The sequence below is a fragment of the Saccostrea cucullata genome, unplaced genomic scaffold (assembly GCF_032062105.1).
Source record: "Saccostrea cucullata isolate Sc308-1 unplaced genomic scaffold, CSIRO_AGI_Scuc_v1 ctg645, whole genome shotgun sequence".
NCBI lineage: Eukaryota > Metazoa > Mollusca > Bivalvia > Ostreida > Ostreidae > Saccostrea > Saccostrea cuccullata.
In genome coordinates, this window is record NW_026931035.1 from 74,114 (window position 1) to 91,547 (window position 17,434).

The following is a 17,434-nucleotide window of genomic DNA, read 5'->3' on the forward strand; positions in this document are numbered from 1 at the left end:
GAATCTGGAGGTTTGAGAATCGATTACACAGATTCGTGTTAACATACCAAGACAATAAGCTCAGAAGGTGGTAGGAAGGCTAATTGTCAGGAGATAAACACTATCAATTGGGTAAAAAAATTCAACCTAGACCAATTTTCTCTTTGTTCATAGACAAATTTCCAGAACCCTGCAGGCAGTATTTGATGAAACTAGTCTCTAATCAAACTTTTCTCTTATTGCATTAATTACCTGAAAATGGAAAGTCTGAAAGTTAGTTCTGACTCTGGCAGATGCACATTTATCAATGAATCAATAACAACACACTAGATACAGGTGTAGCCTAAAGATTGAAACACCTGTGTACCAGTACTTCATTGTCATGAATTTTCTTATCAGATTTTATTTTCATTGCAAGAATTTAAAATCTGTGTTGAATACTTTCCATGCAACAGCTTAAATAATTTAGCAAGACTGAGAAAAAAGTTCGACTTCATAAAAAACATTTTGAAAATCATTTTTTGAAAAATTGATTGGAAATGTAACCACACCTATAGTAATTGGTTGTACATTTAGGACTAATAATTAAGCAGTCATAAGGTTTCATTCATTTTATCAACCTAAGGTTTTTATAATCCTAACATTGTATGGTTCACTGTGTGTCGGACAGTTCTACAGGCGCCAGTATCTGGTCTATTACAACTCACAAGTAACGGGAGTATTCACAATGTTACCAAATAAACCCAGAGTTTAAACATTTAAAAAAAAATGACAGGACTAAAACATCCTTTGATTGTATCTGTTGGAGACCTGTCTTCTCGATTAATTCTTTCTCGTGACGATGTCATTATATAATTTGTCCCTGTGCAGTAGGATGACAGTTTGGGCTTTGTTAGAATTACACAGGTAGACGGTATCAAGATCAACCCTGCCATTCAAATTGTAAATCACAATATCCCCGCGTATGAGCTCACTCACATAGTCATAAAGCACCGTGAACTAGCCTGCGCATAATTTAATTTGCCCGGAGGGCCCCCAACAAAAAAAACGTACAGCATGACAAAAATATTAATAACTGGTGACTGAGCAGCTACTGTAAAATTTCTCTCTGTTTCAATATCAAGGAGAGCCTTCATATAATAATACTAATCCATATACTGTTTATTGTATATTGAAGAGGAAGACATTAGGCGTAATGAAAGACACAGCTGTGTCTCACATTACCGTAGGGAGCTATATCTAGACTCAGGCAGAGTATCATTGTCTGAATTTATCTGTGTATGTTTTCTACATATGTCAAGTGAAGTAAGATAATAGGCTCTATCAAAATCATTCTGTTTATTTAGTCAAGAAATTTTGTTACTTCGGCTTTAAAATTTACATGGATTCACAGGACTATTAAAACATCGTCAGCATTCTCTGATACATGTACCTATATCGGTAATTTATGGTAGAAACCTCATCATGCAGTTATGATAAGCATGTATCACTTTATAATGAAACTATGTACACTGTATGCAGTATAATTAATTTTGAAGTAAATGTATGATTGTAGCTAAATATTCCTTCATCTTGATTTTCATCCCTGGAAGCTCGTCAGAGCTGAATCAGACTCTCTGGTTGTTTCAGATTTGCTCTCATTACGTATGTGTAGACCACTTGAGAAATATTGATAGTTCCTTCTCATGGAATACAGAAAGAAATAATTCTGGGGCGATATCTGGGTTAAGTGAAGAAGTTGGAGATAGAGTTTTCATGACTTTGTAATGTCACCGAGCTGACTCGTAAAAATTAATGGAGCATTATTTTTCGCAGTCGTATTTAGTATTGAACCTAAGTTTCAGCTTTCACAAGAGAGAGAGCAAGAAGAGTTTTTTTTTTGGCTGATTGGACAGATAGCAGAGAAAACAATGGCAGTTCAATTGATCTGTGATGTGTCGCGGCACACCAAGCGAACAGCACTTTTTTTCTAGATAATCCCCTCTATCTCAGCTTGAAAGAAAAGTGCCAATTATTGAAGCACTTCCTATGTATCCATACTTGTCTTCTAATCCAGATCAATCCGCAGACTTCTATGGCTGGAACTCTCTCAGATGTGTAACACTGTTGACATAATAGGATCACTTCATAGAAAAGCCTTAATCCTTATCATTACAGCTATGTAATATGTTTTTAGAATTGGTGTCAAAAAAATAAACACACACATGTAATTCTATGTTATTGTGAAACTGAAGAATAGAAAATGAACCCTTTCTTATACTTTGGACTAGTAAGCAAAGACTGAATAAAAGAAGAGAAGTTGACAATAAAAATTCCTGTCAATGTTTTATTTTGACGTCAATTTTCAAGTATAAGGTACAATAATTGTTAGATAAACCCACAATTTTGTTATTCTAAGACCTTAAGTACACCCATGACTCCTTCATTAATACCCAAGTGGCTGGTTTCACACATTTTAAACCAGAGTGCTTCTAAGTGGTTATCAAATATATTGTATTTATTTTTTCCTTTAAAGAATGAAACAAGACTTTGTGGATTATTGGGTAACCGCTGTTACATAACTCTTTCCCACCTCTCTTTTAAATACCAATTTCATGGAGCTCTTGAATCTCTGTATATACAAATACTGACTGTATACCAAAATCAGGAAAGAAAAAAAGAGGAACTATATAGTATGTCAAGAAAACTCCTTGATCTGGTGAAAGCGAGCTATATGGACACAGACCCACCATCTGTGTTATCACACTATCTCCCCCTCCTGACTGTCAATTATCCCTCCCCTGGTGACCTGCTACAGACAGCAGTATTGTACAACACTCCCACTGACAGACAAGCACTGTCCATTAGAGTGCCATTCCCTGGAGAATCCCTGCAGGAACCGGCCCTCCAAGACAACGACAGACAGAGAGGTCATCTCAGGTCAGCGGTGGGATATCACTGCTGGCAGTACAGCAGAAGCCTTCCACAACAGATGGAAAGTCAATATGGAAATCAGTTCCAGGCCGGCTTCTGGACATGTCAGTAGACATGACACATGGCCATCACCTAGACCAGGGTCAGTCTGTCCACCACCATCAAAGGCAGACCAATAAAAGAGTAGCTATGACAACTGGCTTAAAGTGGAGAGAAAATTATAGAGTCTTGGCAAACCTGTTCAAAGGACAGGAAGACAAGAAATATGAGAATGGCTATCAGCTTCATTATACACCACAGAAATTTTTTAGTATGATTAGAGATATACGATTCTATGACCCTCTTTTGATACAGGTAGAAAAGCTAATTAATTGAAAATGAAGAAGGGAAATATGAGAACAACAGTATCCTTATTTTACAGCACAGATATAGTATATATATAATATGCTTATTAGCTTTATAGCAGCCCTGCCAGTGTCCTGCAATGAACTAACAATGACCTTTACCTACTATGCATTGTGGGGTAATTACAATTGTCTAATTAGTCCTAGGGAGGGAAAGGGAATACAATTGTATAACTAGAATAGCTACTGTGATTATCTACAGAGAGCAATAGAATATTAGAGGGAACGTCTAGAGGAATCAATACACCGAGCTGACCATCACTGTCAATCAGTGCCTGATCTCAGGGTACCCTACAAAAAGTCAAAATTAAATATTTACAGGCATCAGGAAATGGCCACCATAAAGCAGTGTCCAAGCATGCCGAGATGTCAAACAGTAAGGGTACAGCGATTGTCAATTCCGCGAGACTTCCAGTAAAAACAGCAAGTGTACTTCGATTGTCAATTTCGCGAGACTTCCAGTAAAAACAGAGAGCAGACACAGCAGCTCTCCAATGAAAACAGCTCTAACAGAACAATAACATGGTTTTTATCAAAGCGTAATTTTTGTGGTATATCATTATGGTAGGAAAAAAAAAATAGTAACCAATTAAATGAATGGTTCTTACTGCAGGAGATTATCACAAAATGACCACAAATACTTCATGTTTTACGCATTCAATTATTGGAGGTGTAAGCACAAACATCTACCAGACACATACTTCATTACCAGCCGAAGAAATTTTGGCCAATATGCCTTGCATGTTAAATGAAGATAGGACATTAAAACAATTCTCAAATGTATCAAAAAGGCAAGCTACCGAGACATAAAACACAAATTACTATAAGACTTCTTGACAGACAGACATAAAAGCGTGGTCTTTATTCCTGCCTCTCTATCTATATTTGATGCGGCCAGCAAGTTTATATTCAGCTTTACTTCCCTCAGAAGATAGGCGCAATAACCGTTCCCTCTTTGATCTGAATAATCGTGTCTTAGATCAAATGATGGAGGTTCATGCCGTGGTCACAGCTCAGCACTTCTAGGACATTTTATTTTACTTGCATGTTAAATATGTACCGATACTCTTTTCTTTCTCATATTCAGCAATGTTAACAACAATACTTTGTAGTCATTATCATCACCGACCCAATTAATCCCTTTAATTGTTCTTTTTTTCCTTCATCATTACCATCATTACCTTCATTAACATCATCTTTAACATCATCATCATCATCATCATTTCACCCTTTTTATTTTCTCCAAATTGCAAGGTTACATCAATTAGTCTGAGGTCAATATTGATTAAACTGAAAGGCAGATCGAGAAATTCAAAGGGAGATAATTCATGTTAATGGGTCAACTCTCGCTGGAGACAGTTTTCTGAATATTTAGGGTCTTTACAGATAATTACAGTCCTTGGGAATTTTGACTTTCTCTACCCTACAATCAGTTGTAATGAATGTCCCGCCTTTTATATGATGCACTACACCTGATCATGCCCCAGAGCCATTGGAGTTTTTGGTAGGAATCAATACGTCTCTTTTGTATAATTATTTGATCAAAGCTATATAATTCCTGGTCGCATCTCCATGGGGCTTAATTAGGAATATTTCTAAATCATTTTCATCACTGCAGCTGGTGCAATAGACTGCTATATGCTGATTCACTTGGTGTTTGCTTGGAGGAAAAAAAAAGCTGCCACATTGGGGACCGTTTCATGATCTACCAGTCAGGTATGACTAATGGGGGCATTAAATTGTACAGGTATTATAGCGGCCTGGTAAAAACCAATCAGCCCCATGGGTTCCAATGAGACCCATCATTTGGGGATTCACCAAGCATTTAATCGAAATCAAACAACATCTCAATCACAAAGCGGATATAAAGTATGGACGAGTCCAGATTGGGGATTCGGAGGATGGGTGATTTCCGATTTTCTTCACCTGGGGCTCGGAAAGCCGTGTAATAGCTCCAAAAACAGATTTGAACTGCCATTTTGTAAACACAAAGAACAGTTATGACAGAAAATATGTCAAACTACGCCCTAAGTTAAATATAAGAATCAAGCTTACATTTGTAGTGTGCTTATAGCTGCACCCCCTACTGGTATACCATAATTATGCAGCCTTTAGATGTGGAGTTTTTTTAAAGACGGAATGCATTGTTTAACTGCTGCACATGCATGTGCATTCTACTAGTTGTATGATGACAAAAGAATGACAATAGGAGGTGATTTATAACGGAATCCTCCTTATCAAGCCTGGCCATCTGATGGAGTAATGCATTCCAGCATTGACTAAAATCGAAACCAGCAACTAATGTGTGTATCAAAGCATGTTTGTCATTTATTCTGAATACTAGAAATCTCTGTATTCATCAGTTGTTCATCCTTCCTTAACTATTGCAAGCAAGCATGCAGTCCTTTTTAGCAGTATCAAATAAAGTATCCTGAAAAAAATTAACAGGGACTGTTATCAGTGAAAGATTATATAATAATGGCTTTCTGGAGGAATTCTATTTTTTGTTTTACAAAGAATTCTAAAACTGCTTGTTTCTGTAATCTCATTCCAATTACTTTGGTACTATTAGTATTTCAGTTATTTACTAAGAATTTCATAGTTAATCCTGTCTGAGCAGTCTAGCACTAGTATAACTAGATATCGTACAGATTAAATAACTCTATTTTTGCTGATGTTCAGGATCAGTTTCATGAGTTTATCGATTGTTGATCCGAGTTGTGAAGTTAACAAGACAAGGAGTTTGTTTTTCTCGTTATCTGTTAGACTCGAGTACCGCTCAGACACAACAGAAAACTCCTCGAACCCGAGTCAACTCAGGACAAGTCCTGGACAAATTCCTCCTCCACTCTCTCCAACTAATTAATGGTTATAGGCTCTAAGGAGATTAAGATGTCATTTAACAAGGTCAAATATTTTAAGAATTTCAATTAATTAAATATTAAAGAGAGACCTATATATATATATAGACTAATTCCTTCCTCAAATGCAGGCTGGTACAGATAACTTTCATGTTAATTATCAATCCACTCAGGGTTCTATGAAATACAAGGTAACAGATATCTAACAAAGGTGTGCAATCAATATATGTTTATAGCTATTGGCAGAGAACCTGTGGATTGCATAACAAAAAATGTGGTAGCAATTGACATTTCATTTAAGTGACAGGTGTAACTTAACCCTTGCTCTTAATTTGCAAAAAAGTATTAAATCTGCATGTGTGATTGAGAGTTTCTGATGGTAGCCCAGACAAAAAAGCCCCCTGGTTTATTTACAATGTCAAATTTTCAAAGAGTATGGGTTGGCAAAATCTGTCAGCAGAGTTTCCACAGAGAAGATTAATGGGCACGCTTTAATACCACATCTGGAGTCACTTCACTCTCTGTTCAAAATTTTTTTTAAATTGAAAAAGGGGGGAGGGGCATCAATGGGATGGTATCAATACTTCCCCTTTTGGTACATTGTATATCTACACCTACCATTAAAGAATGAATTTGCTCTCCTACAAAGGGTGTTTGTTTTAATCTTTAAAAACAACATGAAAATCATGTAACTACACAAAGTCACAAACCATGATATTTTTGTATTTTTTCTTCCAACACAATGGATAAATAAATCTCCAACTCCATGGGAAAAGATAATACCATTCAAAAAATGACTGTTTTCCACAAAAATATATAACCCAAGGGCAAAGGCATTCCGGAAACCTTTTAGGAAGTCGATGTTAATTTTTGATACAGTAATTGATTTAAAGGTGAATTATCCCCCAGTGATTTCTATTATCCATCATCAAATTCATTTCTTATACCCTTAAGGTTTTCAATCCCTATTGGTACCAAATTCTGTACCCTTAAATGTCCGTCAAGTACACAATACTCTGATATTATATTAAAGCATTTTATAGTGTAAAAGGATTGCCCACGAGAAATTTTCAAAAAGTTAATTAATTAAGCAGTAGTTAATTAGCAAAGATTGCATTGAAGTCTATGGGGAAAAGCGTTTTTTCAAAATAAAAATTCAAATAATTTGAATATCAATAAATCCTGTGGTGGAAAGATGCAATGAAATATTATAAATAGAATGATAATTGAAAACAATTTTTTTGCCAGCTAAATTTTTTTTAATTGATTTTTTTTTATTAATTAAAAAAGGGGAGATAACTCTTACCAAAATTCAAGGTCATGAATTAGGACACATACCACTAAACATACTTATAGTAATAAATGGAAAGTATTTCTAAATATACTGAGTATTCAATGCCTACATATCTGCTATGTCTTCAATTTCATTGAATTTCTTCCTATTAGGGATTGAAGACCTTAATCCCATTCCCAAACAATTCATTTCTCACAAGTTTGTACATTTAGCAGTCCTCTCAAGCAGACTAAATTGATTTTTAACTGGGGGAGAGATTGAGCTGGCCATTGAAGCAAGAGAACATTAGACTTTGTACATCATCTCTATTTTATTGAGTTGACCAAACAAATTACCACTCTGTACATCTCTCACTGGCTAAACACTTCCCCTTTTCTCATCTCAAGAGAATGCTATTCAATTCCATTTTAACATACAAAGTTATGAAATGTTTACTCTGGTAATGGCTGAAACTTAAACCCTGACAGCATATTATAATGTTAGAACATAACATTTATTTATTCTGCATGTAGCAATATTTGAATTTTAGTCATCCATCTCAGAACTGACCACCACCATACTGTGAATAAACACTGAAAAAATAATGATCTGACAATAACTCAGTCGGTCATGTATTTCTCAGTCCATTAATAAAAATTTTCCTCAATGATTCCTACAGAAATTTCCTATAAATCTAGCTAGACACAAACCGCTATCATTCCTAAATCTTGCTGACTATATAGGCACAGTACATACACAACTAAATTAGTAACTTTATTAAGAGTTTCTACGAATGTTACTTTAATCCTGGAGGATAGTGCACTCTACCTGTCCCTTCTTCTTGTCATTGAAGACAAAACATTTTTCATCATTTCAATTAAAATGTCAAAGAAATTATATAGTTCACTGAATTTTAATTAACTTTTAACTCTAGTACACACAAATACAATAAAGTAAAATAGGTCGTATGGGTACTGTGTACTAAACTGCAATAGAATTGGCTTAATTTAAAAAAAAAATTAAATTACCCCCCAGGTAGTCAAAAATTTGCCATTGAGTAAGATACCTTATCAGTCCTTTGATAAGGAGAAAATTAACTTAATTTACAAAAGCTGCATTCTTACATAAACAGCTATAAAGTTCACATACATGTCTACCTTATTTTCAGGCTAACAATTCTGTAAGTATCACCCTAAAGATATGAGAGGGAGATTGGCCTGTGATGTACTGTAGGAAAGGTCTCTAGTTACCCCGTCAGGGAGGGGTTATTGCAGGATGAGATTTCTCTGTCAGGGAGTGTTTATTGTAGGATGCCAGCACATAAAATCTTTCTTCTTCCTGCAGGTCAAAAATTATCAAGCTTTCGATACAAAACAGCAGCATAAGAAATCTTTTTGTGATAAGTCAATTAACAATATGCTGCATCTTACATACTTCTTTAGATTATTTTCTAAGCATTGCGGCAAGATCAAAACACTAGACTATACAGAAAAGCAAAGCAAACACACTTCTGTTCAGTTTCCATTGGCATCTGTTTGTTGCCTCAAGTCAACACTGTTAATGTATAGCCAATAAATCCTTACTAAAATATACAAGAAACTTGAGTTTCATTAAAAAATCTTAGAGCTCTGTTTACATAACAACAAAAGAAAACCAATGTTGTGCTTCACAAACAGCAGGAAATGTAGAGAAGTAATTTTGGAGTCAAATGAGGTCATGGAAGTCTGTGTGAATGTCAACCTTGTGTAAACAGTCAACAAAACGGCTTCAGATGTCTTCAGTCTTATGTTATAACAGACCACGGAGCCAGGCAAAGAACGTCAAACAGATTCCCTCTGTCTGAGCTAGGAGCCAGCAGGAATGACACTAATTCAGGGATTTGTGTGCGAGGTCATCTGAGGACCAGGAGAAGACTTAATCAAACACTCCTTATATTTCTGTCTCTGTTTGTAAATAACAGATTTATACTTCATCAAATTTCAACTCAGCTATCCGAAAAACACAGATGATATACGACCATCCGCAAAAAGTAACTCCAACTAAATATTGACCACCTGTTTCTACGGGGTAATATTTCACAGCCTTCAAAAGTCAATAGAAGAGCAATCGGTTTCACTGGTTTTTTAAATTACCAGATTTTGGATTGAGAGAAAATCAACTTGACCAATATTTGTTCTCTTCTTACACAAACTGCATTTCCTATTCAACTTCTCACCCTTGTAAATTCAAAAATGTCCTACTGAGAAAATAATGTAAATTTGTGAATCTCTCATTGTGTTTACACAGTTTAAAGGTTCCTTTATAGCAATCACATCAGTGCATGATGCAAGTCAAATACAGGGAACGGTTCTGAATACCCAGGACAAAAGAGAGAATTCTGCACTATTATTAAAAACGTGACCAGCTAAAAAGAGACAAAATTAGGCACTGAGAAAATCTCCTTATAATTCTGTTTCTCAGTGGAAACAAATTCAATGCCCCCCCAGACAACAGATTTTTTTTTTTTTTGCCTGAGAAATGCTGTATATAAATCCATTGGTTCAAACACACAAAAGAATGAGAGAGAACTTGAAGCTCTCTCTCTGTGCTCTATAAAAAATTGATTTTACCATTCTAGAAAAGAAGCTTACATGTACATAGAAATGCAAAATTCTATTCTTCTAGACAAGATGGATTTTGCTTACATTGGAAAATTGTACATCACAAGCTGTAAGCATTATAATCTATCTAATCCCTAGCCTCTCTCCAAACTTTGTTTGCTTATTCAGAGGATAGGCAAACAGAACTTCTATTTTATATAAGCCAGCTTCTGTTCAGAACAATACAAGTCAGCAGTATGGGATGTATCTAATACATGTCTGGGTCCGAGGCTTACATACAATTTCTCCGCGGGTGAATACCTATTGCGATGTGATGTGACAGGAAGTTCAATAACATTACAGAATCCCCTAAACATCAAGGGACCAGCTCATCTACTTGTAACAATACCAGGATTTGAATGCACATTCAATTTGGATTGATTTAGGAGACTGAAATCATGAAAACAGCAGCTTTCTGCGGATTTCTTGTCTGGATTTGATATCTTTTAACAGAAAACAAACCCTTGAGACAGATTCATGTTCTTCTATTACTTCTAAAATGAAATTACAGCTTTATATAGATATACCAAATGAAAAATAAAAATAGATTCACCAAATGAAAAAGACAGATTTTCATTTGAAACTCAATACCTATATACAAATCAAAACCTTCCTGAATCTATTGGAATCATAGAAGAGATGAATTTACGAGAACCAATTTCATATTACAGTCATCCTTTAGGGATCCCCTCGTAAGTTTAATCTCAATTAAGAGAAATTAACTGTCAAGAAATAATCAAAAATTGCAAAAAAATTGACAAAGCAATGTTGTCAGGCTACAATATCCTCAGCTGTTTGGATTTCCCTGGAGTCTTCTAATGGAGTCGCAGTCAAGGCTGGATACTGAAAGGGGTGCTGTTACTAAACTTAACCTTTTACCAGCAAGTCAAGTCATGGGGGACAGAAATCAGAGATTTTAAATCCAATAACAAAAAGACCACAAGGCCCACCAACAGCAAGGCTGGCCAGATTAGCAGAATCCCATTGTAGGAAGGGTAATCTTAGTGTAGGAGTTTTGTAGGCCAGTCCTCCAGAAAATCAGAACTGATGAGTCTGTAATAAGGGTTAAGTAACACAGAGGGGGCAGGTGACAAGATGTGGGTAGGAGATAATTAAGTGGGGTGTGTGACCCTGGGTTAGTGATGAGGGCCAAGACAACAGAGGGACACCCAGGGAGATCTTCAATTTGTGTCTGAATTCAGGAATCGGTCAGGTTATAGGGGTACATTGGTCATATAGCTACCATAATGATCATTATTGACAAGCACTTGATTTGCAATAAATTCTGTCAAATCTTAAAGTGCTACAGCATTGACAGCTGAACAATTTTGCTTTAAGCTTTCAATATGGTCTTTGAAATTTGCTTAAACACATCAAAAGAGAGAGAGAAACAGTTTGCAAACCTAGTTCATGCAAAGTCTTCAATAAGTAAAAGATTCTGCAAAAACATATTAAAATCTTGCAGCAGCCTTGCTTATAAATGAGCACCTTGCATGCCTGTTTATACTTCAATCTTTTTAGATTTTCATCCATTACAATTTATTGTGTCATAACTCCCCACACAATGTAAGCTGATTAAGCAGTTGGGGGAATAAAATGATTGCTATTTTCTAGCCTCCATACCTAGCCTACCAGGACACAAAAACCATATAAAGTTGATCATGTTTTCAATAAAATAGTCATGCTATGCTTAATTTGGTTCAATTCTTACTCAGTGCCACCAACCTAATCAGCTAACGGCAATAGTAAATTTAACATGCAGCGATAAAAAATGGCGAGGATTAATCTAATTGACAGCAATATAGAGGGGAATCGATTGTAAATGTAAAAAACGGACACAGGCTCCAATGTCAAATCAAAAGAATCATTAATGAAATTCTCATCAGATTTATATGATAAAAAAAAGACAATATCTAACGTACATATCTAACCTAACTTAGCATTACAATGACAGACCAAGAGCTTTAACAGGGTTGACATTACTTTACACAAAAAATTTATGTACAAATGGCTTTAAAATTCCAGCAGTGGTTAAGATAATATCAATTAAAACAGCCACAGAATGAAAGGGTTGGTGTATTGCATGTGAGAGCATATTGCATCTAAATTGAACACTTTGATGTACAATTAGACACAAAAAATAGACTTCTGAAAAAAGCTTAGAGATACAAGGTTCTCATTTTAAACCTGATTTCTTGCAAATAATTTAAATAAAATCAAAACTTTTTTTATTCCTTTGAATGGTTTTAACTCAATGTTTATTTTACAATATCTTTAACTGATGCCTGGTCTGTAGATGCATTCAGTTGTTCTAAATGATAAACTTTTATTTAATTTTACTGCATTTCTTATTTGTATATGAAAACATTTTTAATCATGCTTTCATGAAAAGCTGATTACATATAAAGCTGGAAATATTGATTTGTATGTAACAATTTCTGACAGAATTCGTCCTTAGAGGACCCCATGTCTCAGTCTTTGAGTGCATTCCAGTGTAGCTGTCATAAGTTTTTGGTAAGAGATTGAAGACATTTATGTGGGAGATTATTGAAGAAATTAAGTTTTCATGAAAAACAAATGATGCCATAGATCAAACAAAGTAGATACAATTAAATTGTGGTTGGAATAATCAGTATAAGTCCGTTAAGATCTTCACTTACTCATAGAAATGTCATCACCAATTACGGAGGAAGCTGCTCTGAGCTTCAGCAGAAAAAGCTGCCGTTCCATTACTCAATCTAATTGGAGGATGTATCTGTTAAAAAAGAAAGAAATTTGAATTGTACAGCTTATCAAACAGGCTCTGGGATGATATAAACAACATTCCTCTATTCCGGAAAAAGCCAGCGATATCAAATACATTGTAGAAAATCATTAGAAATGATGAAGAATACAATTTGACTTAATCCCTTTACATGTTACTAATATCCCTTGCCATTTTATTTATCAATTCATTTACAATTTGCCTTTGCAAAAGAATTCCCACTCAGTAAAAAAACAAAATTGATGATATTTTCTTTATTTATATAATTAGGTAAAGGAGGTACCACCCTATACAAAGCACGGCTTTGTCAATTATTTTCTTAATATCAATGTTACGTGGGCCAATGTTTTAAGAGTACAGAAGACTATTTACATCCTTTTCCACTTCATGCCGATCAAGAACCAATTTTCAAATCAGCAAAAGAGGTGAGCTCTAGGTACAACTGCATATTGTTACATAACAAGTAATCAAAGAATACATAGTTCCCTGTCATTCACATAAGATTTTCCAGATGCAGCGAATGTCTTAAGTCAAAGAACCTTATAATATTTCTACTGTCACACAAAAGTTATTCCATCAAAACTTGGGGAAAAAAATTAAAATACTTTTATGGAGGTCATTGAAAACTCTGGAATTTTAGCAAAAAATAAATGCAAAAAATCTACTTTTCTCTTTTTGTTACTCAAAAAAAGAGAGAGAATTTGCTCTCTTCCAATGTGCTTTAAATTACAAGAAAAGTATTGGAAATTAGATTTTAAATTTGTAAATCGCTTTCGGATGTAATTAGAGAAGCTCAGACTTTGTAAGCCGGGCTCAGCCTGCGAATTATTATGTAAGTCAATACCGCGGCGCTCCTATCATATAACTCATCCATTTTAAATTTGATATTTTTCAATGTGCGCGGATGAATCTTGACAAATTGCACCAATTACAATATATCTATTCCTTGTTCAAAGTGATTTGTAGCTCAATTTGAGCCGGTAATGTATGTATTTAATACAATGTTATCCAATTAGGTACAGCAGCGGGTGTATCAACTGACAATGGGTCCTGAAAGCTGAAACAACTCCAATTTACCATTCATCTTTTTATAGATCATAAAAGTTATGTCAATCCCAATCTAATGAATTGAACCTTCAAAATCAGAATCCTAGTTTTACACATAATTTAATTTGAAAAATCAAATTATTGAACAGCAACTGTTAAATATTTTTTTCATTTATAAAGATTATAATATATGCAGAAAATGAAGACATCATTTGCTCAAGTAATTTTTTATTGGAATAGTCATTTTAAGCAATGAAATGGTATACAGAAATCTTTAAAATCGGCAGACAATTGCCAGAATATGACTGGTAAATAGACAAATGTACATAAAGTTTATGGGTGAATATGAAGCAGATGTGAGTATTATATGTGATTAGAAGTTATTTCTGTCAAGGCTTTGAGGTTACGCAAGACTCTGTAATCATATTTCTATATTTCATCTGAGAACAGAATTATTTATCTAGATTTCAATTTGCTGAAATTACGTCTGAAGCATTCTTGCTTTTGGTTGCTTTGGTAACTGTGATCCGGTGCCTCAATACGTTTTTGATGTCCTTCCTACATTTCTACATTACTATAAAATCCAAACCGACAAATTATGAAAAAAAAAGAATAATTAAGAGATGAAAATAAAATTCTAAATTAGAACGCTCACAAAGTAACCCTTGCTTTTGAGCTCTGTTGAAATTCTAACCTATCATCAGTCCATTCCCAAAAATACAAATTCTGAGCTCTTTAACATTATGACAACCTGTGTTTCAGCACACAGCCTACAGAATGGCTTCTTTCACCATAAAGCACCAGAAACAGAAGTAGAGAGCAGCCTGATGTTAAAAACAATGTTCTGCAATCTCAATCACAGGCTCTGTCAGATTATAAAAACCCTCGTAAACAATATTACAAAATATGTTTTAAGTCAGATTTAATGGGAAACACAATAGCGCAAAAACGGGGAGACCTGCTGAGCTCTTTGTTTCTCAAGATACAGAATGTCAAAATTATCTGTCAATTTCATATTTTGAAAAAAACACATGGCGTCTTGTCTCTCTGCAACAAAAACGGCACGAAACCCTACCCTCGGAAAAGAAAAACCAAATACTATTAAGAAGGAGGCTTTTGACACTGAATATCTTAAGATGGAAACAAGAGAGAAATGTTAATTCTTAAAGACAAAAAGGACACAAATAGAATGTGAAGGAAAGACCTGCTCTTGGCAAGATTTGAAAAATATTTGTTCAATGTATCCCCGTAAAATTCTCAAGTTACACATAGACAGGTGAGAGCAGGTTGTTGTGAATAGAAGGGGGCTACAAATTGGCAACATTACATGGCTCATTGCCTGTAAACTGTCCGGTTCCTGACAATGGAGCCAGACCAGAAATACCAGGAACCTACGGGGAATCACCGCGGTCAATGACTCTGTCACAGCGGACCCCGTCATTGTATGACACGTCTGAAGTACCATCCTAAAGTGACGGTAATGTGTGGGATCTCAGTGTCACAATCCCAAAACTGATCTCTGCAATCAGAGAAGGCTAGGTGCATGAAATGGGACAGCTGGGACAGAAAGTCCCTGAAATATTTATTATGTTATAAAATTTCCAGTCATCTTAGATTATTGATTCTTAATGATTAAATGATAGACCTACTAGGTATAAACCCAGGATCATACACACTTTTTCTATTGTATATGTGCTCTACATCCTAACAATGGCTTGGAGATTTCAGAAACTCGGACAGAAAATTGCTTTTCCTCTTCCAGAGACTAAGAATTGTTACACGCAGATGTAAAAATTGTCAGCATAAAATAGTTTTTGGCAAAGACAAAGAAAACTAGTGCTAATTGTCAGATGTTCCCCAAACGCTTCCCAACTCCCTTTTGATGCCATATTCCCTGTAAGCTTCATTAAATAGGACAAAATCTATGCATTTGAGACTTTAATAACGCCAAGTTCATTCAAATTTTAGCATTGCATGCGTGTGTATGTGAATGCATGTGCGTAATGACCATATCATCTTGTCTACACAATCTATATATTTTTTATATACTAAATATTAAAGTATTTTATCCAAAAGTATTAAAAAATACGCTCATTCAAGTGTATTTTTGATTTTACTCATTTCACGTGCACGCACGTGCATACATGAGCATGGTGACCACACCTTCTTGTAGAACTCCATTACATCTATCCATGTTCTAAATCCCACCCCGTTTGTTGAGAAGCAAGGGAGTTATTGCTGTTTAAAGTTTCAGCCAATCAGTTTACAGCGCACGTATACGAACGTGTATGCATGTGCATAGTGACCAAACCTTCTTTTAGAAGTTTATTATATCTATCTATGTTCCAAATTCCATCCTGTTTCGTTGAAAACCAAGGAAGTTAAAGCTATTTAAAGTTTAAGCCAATCAGATTGCAGCACACGTGCATGCACGTGTTTTCATGATAATTGCTATACATCATGTAAAGCATGGCTATGTTCAAAATTTCATAGGATTTCGTCGAAAAACAAGAAAGATATAAAAAGCCAATCAGAGCAAAGCGCACGTGCATGCATAAAATGTTATCTTGTCTACGCTACTAATATATCCTTACATTATAAATTTCGAAAGATTTCATCAAAAAATAGAAAAGTTACGGCTATATCCAATATATTGGTCATTTCACGTGTTGCACGTGCGCGCTCTTGCAAGCACGTGCGCGCAAAATGGCATGTTGACAATGTCATCTTATCTACATTTATAATATGTCTATATATTCTAAATATCAAAGCATTACATCGAAAAGTGTAAAAGTTACGGCAATTTCAAGTATATTGGTCATTTCACGTGTTGCTCGTGCGCGCTCTTGCAAGCACGTGCGCGCAAAATGAACTTCGTTCCGCAAATCTACATAACATGCCTACTTACCCTAAAAAGGTTTCCCCTTAATCGGATGTGTACTTTACAAGATCATTCGCGGACAAAATTTTCCCGAGAAGAAAAATAATAATAATAATAAGAAACAGAGTAAAAACAATATGTTCCCCAACTTCGTTTGGGGAACATAATTACATCAAAATATGCTGTAGATGAAGTGAAATTATTGCTGACTATATGGCACTTTGGACTCAAAAACATCTGTGTGGTAGACAAACTATGACAAAAACCCAAAAAGACATAAAAATACCCATAATATATGTCAATGTCATTATCTGTATCTGAATTGCACAAGGAGGCAGCACCATGTGAGTTACATCATCTGGTGACAAAGGAAAGAAAATCTAGGTGATCTGTGCCGATACTTTTATCTCCAGCCAGCAGAGCCAGATGTGAGCACAACATGAAGGAATAGTGTACGTCTAGTAACATCTGACGCTGTCATAGAAAACATGGCACTAAAATAACCCAGGTTAGGAGATACAGCATCTAGAGAGACAGAAACGGAAAGGTCTCAAGAATGTCAAAATAACAAGAACTGTCATAAGGGATCGTCAGGGATGATTTCTGCCTGCTGTGAACCTGCCTCTGGATCCTACAGAATCCTCACAGACCTGGTATCATTTGGTGCTGTACA

General features: G+C 35.3%; 2 protein-coding genes and 1 long non-coding RNA gene across 4 annotated transcripts in view; 1 reads left to right on the forward strand and 2 right to left on the reverse strand.

Annotated features, from left to right (window-relative positions):
- Nucleotides 1–17,434, reverse strand: part of LOC134231148 (cysteine--tRNA ligase, cytoplasmic-like) — a 62,878-nt gene that overhangs the window by 16,068 nt on the left and 29,376 nt on the right. The window lies entirely within an intron of this gene.
- LOC134231151 (uncharacterized) overlaps nt 1–17,434 on the reverse strand; it is a 44,844-nt gene that overhangs the window by 6,973 nt on the left and 20,437 nt on the right. Inside the window, exon 2 of the long non-coding RNA XR_009984511.1 lies at nt 12,730–12,824. This is a non-coding gene — a long non-coding RNA (uncharacterized LOC134231151). The remainder of the gene's footprint in view (nt 1–12,729; nt 12,825–17,434) is intronic.
- Nucleotides 1–17,434, forward strand: part of LOC134231150 (uncharacterized) — a 44,032-nt gene that overhangs the window by 2,311 nt on the left and 24,287 nt on the right. The window lies entirely within an intron of this gene.